Source organism: Ochotona curzoniae, unplaced genomic scaffold, assembly GCF_017591425.1.
Source record: "Ochotona curzoniae isolate NIBS_2020 unplaced genomic scaffold, NIBS_Ocur_1.0 contig_3332, whole genome shotgun sequence".
Lineage (NCBI taxonomy): Eukaryota > Metazoa > Chordata > Mammalia > Lagomorpha > Ochotonidae > Ochotona > Ochotona curzoniae.
This window is the reverse complement of record NW_024465816.1, coordinates 3,150,808-3,167,147: the sequence shown is the minus strand read 5'-3', so window position 1 is coordinate 3,167,147 and position 16,340 is coordinate 3,150,808. Positions and strand designations below refer to the sequence as shown.

At 46.5% G+C, this 16,340-nt stretch overlaps 1 protein-coding gene across 1 annotated transcript in view; it reads right to left on the bottom strand.

The window, feature by feature from the left end:
- KATNAL1 (katanin catalytic subunit A1 like 1) overlaps positions 1-15,291 on the bottom strand; it is a 107,154-nt gene extending 91,863 nt beyond the window's left edge. Inside the window, exon 1 of the mRNA XM_040979834.1 lies at positions 15,095-15,291. The gene's annotated coding sequence lies outside the window, so the exon portion shown is untranslated. The remainder of the gene's footprint in view (positions 1-15,094) is intronic.
- Between the last annotated feature and the right edge of the window lie 1,049 nt (positions 15,292-16,340).

Sequence of the window (16,340 nt, the reverse complement as noted above, 5' to 3'; positions counted from 1 at the left end):
TTTGTGAAGGTTACAGGATACGAGATCAGCATTAACCAAGCAACTGCATTTGTACTCAATAACAAATAATTGGAAACTAAAACAAAACAGTGAAATCATTCAGAAATATTAAATACTCAGGGACAAATCTAGCAAAATACACCTAAGATCTGCAAGCCAGCAACTACCAGTAACACTAAGAGAAACTCAAGATAACCTAAGTTGAGCAGAATATACAGCCCCTGACTGACATTAAAAACGTGGTGAATGGAGCACAGCTTGGACAAATGAACGGAGAATCAATAAATCAGAAGACAGCGCTGCAGAAACTGCCTAGACTGCAGCAGGCAAAGAAACATCCACCAAGGCTCTCTCCAGAAACATCCATCAAGGCTCTCTCCAGAACTCTTTCAAGTAAAATAAATAAATCTTCAAAAAACAAACAAGCACAATCTTATTTAAAGAAAAAAAAAAAAAAGAAGGAGAAAGCAATATTCAAACATACAATGGCTGAGTAATCCTCAGTTTCAATGTAAATAAAAATAAATTCACGCCTAGACTACAGATTAAGTGTTAAGATCACTTAAAGCAATTCAATGGATTAACCAGCAAGAGAAAATCGAGTTGACCACTGACTGTTCAAGAGGAAAATTAAACCCTGTAAACAGTGGAATGACACCTTCCAGGTGTTACCAGGCTGGTGAAAGGATGTGCCAACCTGGAATGGGACAAACTAAATGACTCAATATAACAATTCCAGACAGACAAACCTGGCCAAGAATCCAGGCACTACAAATTCCTGCTGTGAGCTCAGGTGAATCTATGTGAGGTATATAAAGTAGGGAAAATGTTATTCTGAAAATTAAATGTGATAGCATGTTGGCATCATTGCTGGTTTACAATAAGCACTGAACTGATGTAAGGGATTATTTTTCAATACCAAACACAGTAAGTAGGATTAAAGCAGCTAACAGCCTTATAAAATAAATAAATAAATAAACTGACTGGCCTAGTTTTCATTATAAATTTCTAGAAACTATACCAAAGTTTTAACTACTTTTAACTAAAATCTTGAAATTTAAAGTTTTTAATGTCTTCTCTAATTAGATGTTTCCAAGATTTTTAAAAAAGGTTAAATGTAAAAATTACAAGAAATATTTTAGCAATCTCTAACATCTGACAATGGTTTCTCCTAAGTTTACATGAATTCAAAGAAGAACTTGGCATCTTTCTTACAATGCATACTGCCAAAATGAGCTAATAAAGCTGCCCTATACCAAAAGATTTGAATAATATCTGCAAGGAGAGCACCACATTCAGGCTGAAGCTCAAGTCTGTGTTCAGAAAAAGCATTATGTGTTGAGACTCGGCATTGTGGTGTTACAGGTTATACTGGTATTCCACATGGGTACCAGTTCAAGTTCCAACTACTTCATTTCTGATCCAGCTTGCTGCTAACACAGCAAAGGATGCCCGAGTACTTGAGCCCCTAGAGCCATAAGGAAAACCCAGAAGAAGCTCCAGGCTCCTGGCTCCAGCCTGGGACAGCACTGGCAGTTATAGTCTTGAAGGGATCTTTGTCTCTCCTCTCTCTACAATTCCACATTTAAAATAAATAAAAATAAAACTCAAGTGTTCTTCTTTCATGACTCAGAGTTCAACATTAAAACACGGCATATGATTCCAACTACCTGCTCAGCCATACCTCCAACCACTCACTTCTTGATTTTAAATCTATCATTCACCACCCCCCCACACACACACATACTTTTCCTCCAACAGATTTCAATTTTTAAATTTTTTTGTTTATTCCCATTTACTGAAAATGGCAAAGAGAGAAAAAGATTTCTTATCTGCTGGCTCACTCCCTAGAATGTCCACAACACCCAGGAGTAGGCATGGCCCACGCCAGGACCAGGGCACTCAACCATGCCTGTGTGGGAGACAAGGATGCCAGGACTTGATGCATTACCTGCTGCCTCCTGGGGTGTGCATCAACACGAAGCCGAAATGAGAAAGGGGTCTAGGGTTCAAAAACAGACACTGTTCCACGGGACATCTTAACCACTACAACCAACACCTTCTGCCGGAATTTTTATCTCATGAAACACATTAAGTGGGAAATTAAAAGCTAGCTTATAATCAGAACCTGTGATCAGAACCCAATATCTCTAAGGATGTCACTAATTGTTTTCTAACAAAATCGTAATATATATCATTATTTTGTCTCCACAATATGATTCTTAAAAAGAAAAGGAATTTTCTTGAGGTTATTTTATGTTAAATTCATCCTAGTCAGTTTTACAAATACATACAACACGATGATTTCTCTGTTAAATTTGATTTTCAAAGCAAATAAGATTTTTTTTAAACTGAAACCGTTGTAAAAAAAAATGTACAAACAAAAACAATGAAGGAGCCTTCACTACAGCACTGCGAACCACACAGTAGTTGGAACAGCAGCAGCCAAAAACACATCAGACCTCCAGCACTGAGCACCACGCAGAGGCCTACATGCAAGGCAGGCACTGCGGGCACAGTGGACAGGCACTGAGGGCACAGCGGACCAAACTGCCACTTGAGACACTCAACACATCCTTCCAGAGCGCCCGGTTCAAGCCACAGCTAACCCATGCTTCCAATTCGGCTCCAAGTATTTAGGACTCTGCCAGCCCCACGGAAGACCCAGATAAAGTTCCCAGCTCCCAGCTCTGGCCTCACCTGGGCTATTGTGGGCATCCAGAGAAGAGTAAGTGGATGAGAAGATCTCCCTCCCCCTGTGTCACTCTGCTTTCAAATAAACAAATGGATCTTTAAAAATAAACCACATCAAAAAAAAAGTTTATTTCACATAATGCAAGTCCTAAGGACAAACAATTAAGAAAAATACAAGGGTCTGGCACAGTGGCCTAGCAGCTAAAGTCCTCACCTTGAACGCCAGGATCCCATATGAGCGCTGGTTCTAATCCCGGCAGCCCCGCTTCCCATCCAGCTCCCTGCTTGTGGCCTGGGAAAGGAGGACGGCCCAAATCCTTGGGACCCTGCACCCATGTGGGAGACCGGAAGAGGATCTGGGCTCCTGGCTTCAGATCGGTGCAGAACCAGCCGGCCATTGTGGTCACTTGGACAGTGAATCATCAGATGGAAGATATTTCTCTCTGTCTTTCCTCCTCTCTGTATATCTGACTTTCCAATAAAAATAAATCTTAAAAAAAAAAAGCACCAATTCCTTTAAACTCATGCAGCTAATCTGAAAACAAAAGGTTTATTAGCTAAGCTAATAAGAATGGGGCCAGCACAGTAGGTTAGCTAGCTAATCCTCCAAATGCAGCATTGGCATCCCAATGTCAGCTATTCCATTTCCACATCCAGCTTCTTGCTTATGTCCTGAGAAAGCAAGAGAGGATGGCTCCAATCCTTGGGCCCCCACATCCCTGTGGGAAACCTAAGAGAGCTCTTGGTCCTCTCTCTGGATCGGCTCAGTTCCAGCTGTTCCAGCCATTTGGGAAGTAAAACAGCAGTTGGAAGATCTGTCTTTCCTTCTCTCTGCAAATATGCCTTTCAAAAAAAATAAATAAGTCTCTGAAGAACTTCAGTATCAAAATCACAACCATTTGCTCATGGCTCATTGCTATTAAGAAACTGTGTGAGCTTGCAGGCTAAACGGCCTATGTGACCTTTAGTACTGATGGGTCCCAATTCTTATGAATCAAGGCCCACCCACGTATGGTTATCTCACAGGAGGCTCCAAGTAATTAAGTGGATGCTTCTCTTAGTTGCTGAGATAGCTAGGGAATGTGTGGTATTTCCCCTCACCTTGCAGGCTATTGTTGAGTTGCCTTTTCAAGCTATTGTGGACTGCCCCTATAAAAACCCTATGAATGTTCTGACCAATGCCACTCTCCAGTAAGGGGTGTTGGTCCGGGTTGGCCAGCTAGTCAACTGGCCAGTCAACCGACCAGCTGCCTGCTCTCTACCAAGAACCAGGCTCAAATGTGCTGAGCTTGACCTTGTGCACTTGGATCAACTTCAGATTCCTGGTGATTTCTGGGGATCTCAATCTGGGTACAACATCTTAAGAGAGACGGAGAAGAAAATGTATTTTGGGGGCACTGGCAGGTGAAGCTATTGCGTGTGACGCCAGCATTCTCTATGGGCCCTGACTTAAGCCAGGCTGCTCTACTTCCGATCCAGCTTCTCTCCATTCCTGGAAAAGCAGTGGAATATGGCCCAAGTCCTCCGGCCTCTGCACACACAGGGAGAGATCCAGAAGAAGCTCTTGACTTCAATCTGGCTTGGTCGTAGCCACGGAGGCCATTTGATGGAAGAGCTTTCTCTTGCCTCTCTCTCTCTAACTGTGCCTTTTAGACACACACACACACAAAAAAAAAAAACTTGAGTGGGGGGGAAGGAATTTTGCTCCAACTGTGTTTATAATACCTTTTCTTAAAAACTTCAGTGTTTTGAATGATAAAACTTTTTAAAACTGTCTGGTTTGTATTACATTACCTTATCAAGTGGTGTTTAAGGTGATTTTATTATCATGCCTACCCACTCAGCCATTCATCATCTAATCTAGTAAGTACCAACCCCATTAAACACATATCTATGTGTATGTAAGAAATGATGTAAGGTCATATGGAATGTGTCATGATTCTTAACTTCAAAGAATGTGCAATACTGCACAGGGAAAAAGTATAGAAATGACTATATCTATACCACATCAGAAAGTGTCAAGAACCACAAATTCTCCTATAAGTAGGTCAGAAAAAATACTGCTTCCCTCTCTCTCCTTCCTCACAAAGAAAACAGAAACTAAGATACAAGGAGGAATGGGTTTGCAAATGTGAAGACAATTATAGGAAGAAAGGAATAAATGAGAATAAAGAAGCGTGGTACCAAAGTACAGCATACTAAGTGGTGCTATTTATCTCTGCAACACGTTTTTCATTGCAAAACAATGAAAGAAATAAAATACCATCTCCTAAACGACCCAGGAGCCTGAACACAGCTAACATTCGCAGAGCACCGGCTAGAACAGAAGAGCCTTGCAGAGGGGCCCGACCCATCCATGTGTCATCAGGTCTAGTGCAACACACAACGCAGACACACACAAGCTGCTTCTTGAGCTGAAATGCTGGGAACATTTGCTTCATAAATGCCAGGAAAATGATCGTTCTAAGGGGTTTTAGAATAACGTGATCAGTAGATACAGCCGATGATGGTAACTCAGCACAAAACGTTTTGACAGTACTCATACAAGATTTAAAATTATAAAAAATACTTAGTTACGAAAAGGACATTCAAAATATTCCAAATCAACATTCACTCCTTAAAAAAAAAAAAAAACTTAATTATTTGAAAAGCAGAGTTACAGAAAGACAGAGAGCGACAGATTTTTCATCCACTGATTCACTCCCCCAAGTGGCCACAGCAGCCAGGGCTGGGCCAGGCCAAAACCAGGAGACTCCTCCCGCTTTCCCACATGAACACGGATGTTGGGGTCCGTGCAGTGGATGTGGGGGACACGAAGGTGTGAAGAGTATTGTTCCATTGCAGGCAGGGTCGCAAGAAACTTACCGCTGTTTGGCAGGGCCCAGCGGATGTCTCTACAGCCACCTGAATGCAGCTCCACCTCCCTTTGCATGGACACCAAACCACCCTGCAGAAGAATTCGAATCCATTCAGGCATTGTTTGCTACTGTGAGGCTGGCCTTTTACTCAGTGTGAGCTTGGAAGTTAATGTCAATAATAATGTCTTGCAAAGGGGCCTTCTATTATTCCTACTGTCTTGGCTGTCCCCATTGAACTTATGCTAATCAAGGGACCTATATTTATGGTTTCATTCTTTCCTTGATCTTTAGGTTCTCCTTTTCTTTGTGATACAAGATTGAGTTGTAGGATAAGAATTGTAGCAGGAACTTCTATTGTTTCTAGGTAAAACTAATGGCAGAATTATCCTTAGAAATTCCCAACTTGACCATGACGTAAAAAGTCTGAGCCAGTTTGACTGATTCTGTCTAAATAAAGCGGACAGCTTTCCCGCATTGTCCATTATGATCATGAAATCCTAGTGGTCTGTCTTTCTTTCCTCTTTGCACCTCATCCACGCACCCTTCTCGAGTTCCAAACTCAGCTGGAGCTGGACTCCAGCACACAGGGGCCCAAGAACTTGGGCCATCTTCAGCTTCCTTTCCAGGCACATTAGCTAGGAGCTGAATAACAAATAGAGCAGCTGGAACTTGAACCTGTACCTATATGGGATGCTGGTACTATAAACAGAAACTTAACCTGTTTCAACCCAGCCGCATCACTCACATTTCAATAGCTGCTAAAGAGGAACTTCTAACAATGACTACTGAACAGAAACACAAAGTGAGGAAAGGACTTAAAAGATCACGGATTTCTTTCCCCTAACTTCAAGTACAGCAACAATCAAACCATCCCTAGCAAAAAGAAACATATTCAGAGGCATTCAGTAGATATTAAACCCACCTTGAAAACAAATTTTTCAGTTTATTTAAGCCATCTCCTGCCATGAGCAAATGGAGGGAAGACCAGAAAAATGTGACCATTCGATGCACAAAAGAAAGGTTCTGGTCCATGTGCAGAGTGATGGTCTGAATCAGTGCTGTGGCCATTGGTGCCCCTAGAGTTCATCTTCACGGCCAGTGGGAAGAGGGCTGACCCAGGGTCATGGAGTACAGCCTGGTTACCACCTCCCCAGGGAAAGGGTTCACGCCTGATGCGGAGACAGGGTAGGAAATGAACTCCACTCTCTCGTGCTCTGCATGGTGGGACTTCACTGTCCAGGACAAAGTCAGGAAAAGCCTTTCACATGCCGTGGCTGTTACATGAAGTGGATATCACATGACAAACGTAAGCAGGACTGACCTGGAAGCTGAGAAAACTGGCACCCAGCTGTCACTACTGCCATTCTCAGCCTCACCGCATTCTTAGCTGCTCTCCCAACTCACACCTTTAGTTTATCTGGCCTATGCCTATAGTGTAGGCCCCGGTCTCCCAAGGGTTAACTCCACAGTTTAGCCTGTTTCTCAAGGTGCAACAGGATGGGCAATCTTGGCCTGGTACATTAAGCCCCTGGCTTGACAGCAAGTTCCCTCTTCCCTGCTTCTCCTTATTAAGATGCCCTTGGAGAGCTTAGGTGTTGCTTGAACACTGGGAAAATACTGGGAGGAGCCAAGCAGACTATAAAAGATGCAGATTGACTTTGAATAAATGGCATTCTCTTTACAAGAATGACCCACTTTGTGTTGTCTGTTTTGTAACCCTAGTCCCTCTACTCAGCTCGGGTACACGGTGACGACACGGGCGTTGCTGACACCATAGGTATGTATGTATCTATGTATGTATATTAGTCTAATACATATATACACATATATCTATATAGATAGATAAATCTGAATTTACTAAGTATTCTAAGGTTTAATTTCCTATATCTACCAATTTTAAGTGTAGCTATCACTGAAAAGACAGATGCTTAAAACAATGTTGGGCACATAAAAAATATTGTATTAGCTTTTCATCATTTCAACAAAATACCTAACGAAAATTACTAATGGAGGAAGGAAGTTTGCTTTGGTTCCCCATTTTGGAGGTTCCAAGTCCAGCCTAGGGCATGCACTATTGGCTTGGCTGTCTGGTGAGGCCAGAGGATGGAGGAGGGGAACAGCAAAGGAAGGATTATGCGGCAAGCCGGGACAGAGTGCTGAGGCCCAACTCCACTCTTAGAACCAACCGAACGTCCTTAGAACCAATGCGCTCCATGACCTAAGGACCTCCTACCAGGCCCACCTCTCCAGCACCACAACTGAATCAAGCCTCTATCCTCCTAGCACCAGTATCTGCTCAAACCAAAACATTCCACTCTTGTCTCCCTGAAATTCACATGTAACATTCCAACATTCCAACCCTAATGGTCCCAAAGTCTAAACTCAGTCCAACATCATTCCAAACTACAAGGGCTCGTTCCAAGACCCAAGGCAACTTCTGAGCAGCAATCTTATAAAACTCCCAGTTACATACACCAGGACACAACAGCTGGACAGGTACAGGGAATACACACCCAGTCCAAATGGGGGTGCCAGGGAAATAGAAAGGATTGATTGGAACAAAGCAAGACCAAAACCCAGCAGACATTAAATCCTAAAGTTCCAGGTCCAGCGCCAGGAGCACACAGTGGCAGGAGCGGCCCTGCCCCTCTGGCTATGTTGGTCATGACCCATGCTTCAGTTGGCACAGGAGTCTGGAGTCTGTGGCTCCGCTAGGCAGTGCCCTAACAGGGACCTTCTGCAGCACCAGCTCTCTGGCTGGGCCCCCGGGCTGGAAATCCAAATAGAGCTGAGCTCTGAGGCTGCACAAAAACAAGTGTAGCTTTCTACAAGGTGTTTCACATATACCAGCTTCACTCACGCAGCATCACAAAGCATTGCAGGCAAGGGCTCCAACCCTGAAGCACAACTCTGCCCGGCTTCCTAGGCTTTCCATTGAAATCTCAGTGGAAGCCACCAAGGCCTCACAGCTCTTGCCTTCCACATGTCTGCAAAATCAGAAGTAAGTGCATGGCACCCAGACCAGCGACCAGCAGGAGCTATGCACAGACCTACTTGAACCGGGGCCTCACAGCACTTTGTCAGCTGAACTTGTACAAGGACAGGAAGCCCAAAGTTGGCCTGGGTAAGCTTTCGGAACGTGCCCTAGATTTGCACAAAATCTACCTGCCCTTGCAAGCCTCTGGGCCTGCAATGAAAGAGGCAGCTTGGAGAGCTCTAAAACGCCTTGAGTATTCCTTTCCTCATCTTGCTGGTGCTAGCACATGACTCCATTTATCCGCACTTAAGGCATGAGTTTTCCCTTGCTTCTGTGACCAGACTGCAATTTTACCCAATCTTTCCATTCTGTTCCTTTTTGTTCCTGATTCTTACTGTAAAGCTTACAGCAGCTAAGAACACTCAAGCCTGAACACTTTGCTGTTTTAAAATCTCCTCCAGCAAGCTAGCTCATCATCTTTAGGTTCAACCTCTCACAAAATGTCAGGACATGGGCACAATCCTGCCCAGTTCTTCACCATTGACAAGGTTGGCCTTGTCCAATTCCCAGCAGAAGTTTCATTTCCATCTGAAACCTCATCTCCATTGGCCTTTACCATCTGCACCTCCACCCGTACTCAAGTGTTCTGAGCTCCAGCAGAATCACGCACCAAACACTGCACTGACAGCATTCTTGGCTTTCTCTAGCCTGCTCTACCATGCTCTCCTCTGGTTATAACAAATGCCAAAGCAACCTCCACACCTTCAGGAATAGTTGTCAGTAATAAACTTGTGCCTTAGCTTTTCCTACCTTAACTGAACACAAGCTACTCATGAAGGCAGAGGGTTTAACTGGCTCACAGGTTTGGAAGCTCACAGGTCAAGACCAGGCAGGTCTTACTGGTTCAGCCACCTGGGGAGGCCAGAGGATCATACAAATAGTGTGTGTGGAGCCAGGATGCCAAGAGTGGCAAGGCCCAATTCTGCTTTTAGAACTAGAAGAACTACCTTCCCAGACCCCAACATGATGGCTCAGTGGCTAAATCCTAACCTTGAATGTGGTGGGATCCCATACAGGCACCAGTTCATATCCCAGCTGTTCCACTTCCATCCTGCTCCCTGTCTGTGGCCTGGGAAGGAAGTAGAGGACCCTGCACCCCCAGAAGAAGCTCCTGGCTCCTACCTTCAGATCAGCTCAGCTCCAACTGTTGCAGCCATGTGTGAACCATAGAAGGACAGGGCAGGGCTGGAAAGACCTTTCCAGGGCATGCCCTCAGTCAGCCAAGGCCCTCCCATCACATGTCCTACGTCTTCATCAATCCTTCACCCTCCTGGCACTACCAACCCTCACCTTGGAGATTCAAAGGTCGGTATGAGTTTAGGCGCCAAATCCTGCTGCACATAAATGCATATGAACTTGTATTTACAAACACATGCCTAAATTTCAGTGTGACCATAATACAGATCAACACAGAAGAGAGTGCAAAGGATTTTAAAGCTTCTGGGGTTCAAGACATCCAAAACTTCCTATGTATTTGACAATGAAACTATGACAAGGATGTTATTCGTGGCCTGTAAAGTAACATTTCCTAGCATTTAAGGAGTGTCTTTTTATTTAGTTTATTTAAGAGGCACAGCAATAGCTTTCACCTGCTGATGGATTCTGCAAATGCTTTCAAAGGCCAGGAGGCCAAAGTGGAGAGCCAGGATCTCAATACACGCACCCCTGACATGGGCGACAGGAAACCAACTTGAGTCATCACTGCTGTCCCTCGGCCCCTGTGAGCAGGAAGCTGGGATTTACGAGCCTAAGTGCGGGACCCTAGCCCTCTTCAGTGTGGGACGCTGCTCTCCCATCAAGCGTCTTACCCACGAGGCCAAAGGCCCAACTCTGAGGAAGAGAAGCTAACGAATCCTTTCACAAGACCAAATCATTTTGTAATGTTTTGTACCACCTCATCTACCTGCCTAACAGGGTGAGACAAAGTCACAGGACACAGCCTTCTTGCCAGACACAACTGACAGTGCTGCCATGTTGTTGGCAAGAAAGGGGACAAGGGGGGAAGAAAATGCTTCCAACTGCTGAGCATTTAGGGTTTCTGTCCACTGAACTGTTCACCTTGTCCAAAACCATGAAGGAGGTAAGAGTTCACTGCTGGCCTGAGAACTTGTCTAGGACTGTACCGAAAATGAGCTGCACTGACAGCAGACGCATTCGCTGGATTCATTCACAGCACCACAGTCAATGCCTTCAGGACATGTTCTCTACAACCAGAGAGGATACACAAGGTAAGACTCAGAAATATGTATACAGGTCATTTCAGCTGAGATGGTATACTCACACAAAAGCCAGTAATTATTAACTAAACAAGTAAATTCACAGCAGCTTATGCTGGGACCCTCACGTCTTGACTCACACATTCTTCAGTAATACATTAAGCTCACTGGTTTCCTCAATATTTGAAGCTCCTCCTTGGTAAATCAATCAAAATGTCAGGAGTAAAATTGCCCAGCCTCATGTTGTGCTGTGATGAAAATCCAGGGATTTCTAATCTCTGTTCAACAAAACCAATTCTCACTCGCACTGGGCCAGCTTCTTTCCCGTGGAGCCACTGCAAACCTCTGCCCTTCTCCCTTCAGCACTCCCATCTCCTCTCGCACCAGTGGACCCTTACGCTTAACCACCTCTCAGAGAAAATCAGCTGTGAACTCGTCCACTGTTTTGCCACCCAAACTCTGATTAGCTCCAGCCATTGTCACTTCTTCCTTTCCCAGGGTACCTTCCCTCCCACCCAATGCCAGCACACTGCCCAGAAACATAAATGAGCTAGCACTTGAATAATACTTGCTAAATGTGATAAGTTCACCAATTCTCTCCTCCTGCTTATGCCATTCCATTTCATACTTTTATAGACTTCCAACAGACTTCTAAGACTTTATCCACTCCAGGTTCAAACATTCCTTCTTGAGTCTTTCCCTAACATCTGTTGTCAGCACTCAAAAAACAAACAAGCAAAAAAAAAAAAATCACTTTTAGTTATTGCCTCCTAGCTTCACGGTCAAGCTCTTTTAAATAGAAATGTCAGGACAAGAATGGCACGGCTGATGAAGTGGCTACTTGGGACGCCTGCACCCCACATCAGAGTGCCTGCTGGAATCTCAGACACTTCATCAACCCGGCTCTCCACGGAGTCATCCTGGGATACAGCAAATGATGGTTCATATGCTTGGGCCTCTGCCGCCCACATGGAAGAACCCGATGGAGTTCCAGGCCCCTGATTTTTCCTTCACCCAGCCTTGGCTGTTGCATACATTGAGGAGTTGAATCAGCAAATGCAAGAGCACTCTCCTCTCTCTCTGACACTCTGTCATTCAAGTAGATGAAAATATTTTTTCATAAAGAAATGTGCCTGGAAATTTTATATTAAGGAAGTACTGTTAAGTAGAATAATTATATGGCTAATTTTTTTAAGAAAATGATCCTTAACAATCATAAATGTATGTAGACATAATAATGAAAAATAATCATCACATATAGCATCTGAGTTTAACTTCAAAATAATCTGACTTAGGAGGTGAGGGTTGCAAATCAAACAAAATTGGTCATGTGTTCCTTCTTCCAGCTGGTGACATACACACGGCAGGGGCTCATTATTCCCTTTTGTATACGAGCAGAAGCCAGACCTCCAAGAAGCCTATGTGTCCTGATTCCCCTTCACTGCAGTCCTGAAGTGACCTAAAGCCAGCACATCCGCTGGACGCCTGTCACGCTGACCGGCCCAGCCCTGCCATCAGCACTCCCTGGCCCTCACCTGTGCTGTCTCTCTCTCTCTCTCCAGGCGCTTCCTCTTTTTTTTTTTTTTTAAAGATTTATTTTTATTATTTTTTCATTGGAAAGGCGGATATACAGAGAGGAGAGACAGAGAGGAAGATCTTCCGTCCGATGATTCATTCCCCAAGTGAGCGCAACGGGCTGATACTATGCCGATCCGAAGCCAGGAGCCTCTTCCGGGTCTCCCACGCGGGTGCAGGGTCCCAAAGCTTTGGGCCGTCCACGACTGCCTTCCCGGGCCACAGGCAGGGGGCTGGAAGGGAAGCGGGGCTGCCGGGATTAGAACCAGCGCCCATATGGGATCCCGGGCGTGCAAGGGGAGGACCTTTAACCACTTGCGCCACCACGCCGGGCCCTGCGCTTCCTCTTTGCCTCCTGATCTTCCCAGCCTCATTTGTGGGCTCTCCTCCACTTCTCTAACACACACCTTAAACAGTAGTGCCTCCAGCGGAGCTGCAAATTTAAACTTCTTCCTTCTTTATTTCTACTCCACCCAGGTCCTTTATCATTTTAGCTACTTGCCTATAAGCAAACCTGTACACCCAGTGCCGCTATCTCTTAAGTCTGGTATTGAATAAATGTTCAAAACTGAACAAATGTTCAAAATTCAACTAACTCATCTTTCACCTCCATGAAAAACCTGCCCTTTCACTTATCCTCAGGTACCTCAGTAGCAATCTAGGCACATCCTAGGATATTGAATCTTCCTGGCTACCGACACCGAAACTCCCACTAAGTCACACAGCAGTTTCATCTGTTGAACATTCCTTAAATCTCTTTCTGTATCTCCAATTGCTTACTTCAGAATCTGTTAATTCCTCTACTGGATTTTTTTTTTCTCCCTGCAGCTGGCTTCCCACACCCCTGCGATCTTTCCTAGGACCGTCTCCACCATGCAGAGCTGGCACTGCCCTTCTAAATACACAAACCTGCCAACGACACTGCTCTAGCAGAACGTCTTCAAGGACTGTCCCGTGATGAAATTCTAAAACTCTGACCTTTGTATCAAGTTATTTAAGATCTGGTCTCTCCTGCAACAGCACAAGAGGTTCTGGGTGGGGACCCAGTCATTCAGAATTACTTGGGGATTCCCGAACACAAAGCATTCATTCTTAAATCTCTCCTTGACTCAGGTGACACAAGTTGCAAAGAATAACCTTCCTCATCCTCTAATGGATACTCATCCAAATTTCTTAGCACAAGTCAAAAGCCACACCCTTGACCTGCTAGATAGCATACACATCTTTCAACTAGTGGGGAGGGAGAATGACAGGAGTGACTGACATCAGGGTGTGAGTTAGACCCACCTGGACTGACATGAGCGTTCCCATTCACCAGATATCCTGTGAAGGCTTTTTATACTCTTTCCTCATCTCTATGTACAGTCACAATTCTACACCTGCGCACAAAATCCTCTACACAGCGCCACATTTGAGGATTCAATAAACCCATACATATACAGTTCATAGTTCACAGTTCATACATATTCAATAAATCCATCCATCTATACCGTTCCATAGTTGCTTATTCCCACTCGCGTTCCTAGAATCATATGCAGAAACCTCCTGTCACACTGAGGGAGGTGCCCAGGACACACAGACCATCTCTCACTCATCTCTGGTCCTGCCAGCTGGCATATAAGGTCTGGCACACGATTAGATCCTCAACAAAATCTGAAAGAACAAACAAAATGCTCCAAATTCCTGTTAGCTTCCACTCCCACAATGGTCTTACCAACCCTACTTTCCATCTCCTTTTTCAACATCATTGCTTGAAGTAAAATACAAACAGCCAGCTTCATTTCAATTAAAGAAAAACAGAATCATATAATATTCCTGGTCTTAAGGGGCTTTTTTTTTTCTATCAGAGACAACAATAAACTCATAATACTGTTGAAAATTCTTCAACTTAAACCATAAAAGCACTGCATTTCTGGGATGGTTGTCTACCTACTGGAAATTTTAAAGGGCAGCCAGCCAAGGCAGATGTGCGCCATCTGGGTCAGCCTCCTGACCACCGGGCTCAGAGCCAACCCTACAACAGAGGTGTGCTTCAGACCATTCAAACATAGCCTTCTTGTGTCTAAACGCGTGCTCCCAATATACACTGCGCCAAGCCAAGCAAAAAACGAGTGCTACCCAATGCTCCAAATAAAAAAGCAACAAAGAAAAAAATAAATAAATCAGTGCTTTAAAAGTTGCCAGCAACTCAAAACTGAACTAATCCTCCAAGCTGCAGTCATATATGTGTAGGCAGTGTTGATTCAAGTTGGGGGTGGGGGGGTAGGTCGTCTCATTTCATAACCCTACAATGCAAAACGGTAGAAGTACCGGATACCACCCAATAACACCGATTTTTTTAAATCCACTTCCACACTAACCTCTCAACACTGCCGCCCTCTGAATAATCACTAACGGATGGGTCGGCTATGCCAGCACTTGTGCACTTCTGCAATACGAACAGGACGGAAAGACACGTCTCCGGGAAAGGCGGAGAGCCTGCTGAAATCAAGCTGCTCCGGTCTCACACACACACGATGCGTGCCATACATACGGTTCTGCACCTGCACCGAGAGGCAGCAGCCTGCTGAGGGTGCCAGGCGCCGGAGGCCCGAGGCCCGTGCAGCGGGGGCGGCTGCTCACCCCAGCACTCGGGCGGGGCGGTGGCCCAGCCGGCACGGGGCAGGGCGCCTGCAGTCCAGGCCACGCCTCAGGGCGGGGAGCCCAGCTCTCACCTCCGCTTCCCTTTCCCAGCGCACAGAGCCCAGTGTCGCGACCACCCAGGAGCACCCTCAAGACAAAGAGAGATTTTTTTTTCTTTCTCTCTCACGGGTCCGCTCAAAGTTTATCGGTCTTTGCCAGCTGTCGGGGCCGCCGGGCTTTGTAGTTCGCCGATCCGTGCCGCGCCGCCGACGCCGCCTGCCCGACAGCAGCCGCTGAACTACAATCCCCAGAATGCACAGCGAGCCTCGCGCTTGCCCAGCTCCCAGCCTCGACTCTGGTCCCCCGCACGACGGCCCGAGAAGCGAACACCCTCCAACCCACCCACTCCCACCGCCCCGCCACTGTTGGGGCGTCTCCGCCACCGGGAGGCCGGGCGAGGCTGTCCACTTGGGCACCCGACCCGCTGCTCTCCCGCTGGCGCGCCTGTCCTCCGGGCGCGCCTTACCTCAGTGCGGCAGGTCGGCGGACCGTTGATGCTGCGGTCCGGCGGGGTGGGGTGGGGCGCAGGCCGTCGCCGCACCGTCCGTTAGTTCGCGGCGTGCGTGAAGAGGCGGCGGCACCGGCGGCGTGCGGTTGCCATGGCAGCCGCGGGCTGGGCCGCAGGGGCCGCGCGGGGCGGTCGGCCCGGGAAGCCCGCCGGGCTGCGGGACGCGGGGACGAGCCGCGCTGGGCGTCCCTGAGGAGGACAGCGGCTACCGGGCAGCGCTCTGGCCGTTTCTGAGGGGCCTGCCGGAGCGGCGTCCCATCCCCGGGCAGGGCGCGTTCTGCCAACTGGGTTCCAAGGGTCGTTTGTGCCGTCAGAGAGAGGGGGCGCCCGGGTGGGCGGGTTCGAGGGCGACTGGTCCAGCTCGCGGTCCGCTCGGTTTGTTTCTGAGCCAGAGAAGTCGAACACGTGTGGTCTTTTTTTTCCCACATTTGCCATCTGCCTGCCCTTTTAGGTTTAGAAAGGAACTGGAAGGCACCCCGCGGGTTTTTCCTGGCTTAGAATTTATCGGTGGCGGTGATTTCCATTGGATTTCCATCGGCACTATCCCTCCGGCTGGGAGCTTATGGTGGACGCCCCCGAAAGGTGGCGGGCTGAGCCTGTGCCTGTCCTGGGCGGCCTGACCCACCTGCCCTGCCAGCCACCGCCTGCTTCCGTTCTAGGACAGAGGAAACTCCGCCGTGACACTGCCCGACCCTACTCGACAAAGCTTGACATTCACGGAGCGCTTCCACATGGCATTAAATTCATCAAGGCCAATACTGGTCGGCCAG